We start from the raw sequence: 860 nt of genomic DNA on the forward strand, positions 1-860 counted from the left end.
ACGGACTTAAAACCCATTTCAACACAATCAAATAACAGCAAAGGAAAGAAAGGAATCCATAAAAAGACACATGAAGGATGAGAAAGACCAACAAACCAAGCATGCAGACTTTTATGCATACACAGTTTCAATACACTCAGACATAGATCATTCAAAATACCTGATGTATAGACACTGTCCTCTCAATCTGAAAATACTGTTAGACTTCACTTTATTGAAAGAAAAGACATGTCACACACAGTAGCACCACAATAAACCCTCTTGAATTGTATCATTTTGAAAGGTCACTGTATCATGATGAAGGTTAGTCTCTATACTCATACATATACAGACTTGTGTGAGAAGGATCAATAGACTTTAGCCTACCCCCGTGAACTAAAACGTCACTGGTTGTTTGGACAGGGTGTGTGCTATGTATCCACTACATCATTTTTTTTTCCGTGTGAGGATTATTTTTATTTGGATTATCGTCACACTAGAATATATGAGCATCTTTCACACAACAAAGCCGTCACATTTCTGGTTCATACACACATACTCTTTATTACAGTATTATCACAGTGATTTCAGGAGAAATTTGAGATGCTTCAACTCAGCATCACTGTAAAGTCGGTTTAAAGCATCCATAAAGTCTCACTGCTTCACTCTGTAAGGCCTGTTCATCCTCTCATCCAGGCCTCTAGCACTCCTGTGACTGAGCATTTGTGCACCCCCCCCTCCTCCAGCTGGCCTGCGGTCAGTTAGTGTACACCTGCACCACACACGACTCAATTGGAGCTCAGCGGTGCAACATCTGATTCAGGCTCTGCAGAGGCGGTGTGTGTTGTGTGCAGCCTTTTTTTGGTTACCCCCGGAGAGCT

The 860-nt window shown here is 41.5% G+C and overlaps 1 protein-coding gene across 17 annotated transcripts in view; it reads left to right on the plus strand.

Moving 5' to 3' along the window:
* Nucleotides 1–756: 756 nt before the first annotated feature.
* Nucleotides 757–860, plus strand: part of picalmb (phosphatidylinositol binding clathrin assembly protein b) — an 18,660-nt gene continuing 18,556 nt past the window's right edge. For 6 of the 17 annotated variants that reach the window (XM_068584400.1, XM_068584414.1, XM_068584407.1 and 3 more), the window contains exon 1: nucleotides 758–860. This exon is cut by the window's right edge and continues 685 nt beyond it. The gene's annotated coding sequence lies outside the window, so the exon portion shown is untranslated. The other 11 variants (XM_068584399.1, XM_068584408.1, XM_068584410.1 and 8 more) reach the window with 3 other exon arrangements.

This window comes from Clinocottus analis, unplaced genomic scaffold, assembly GCF_023055335.1.
Source record: "Clinocottus analis isolate CAN_PGR_092001 unplaced genomic scaffold, fCliAna1.0.p SCAF_2, whole genome shotgun sequence".
In the NCBI taxonomy this organism is placed as follows: Eukaryota; Metazoa; Chordata; class Actinopteri; order Perciformes; family Cottidae; genus Clinocottus; species Clinocottus analis.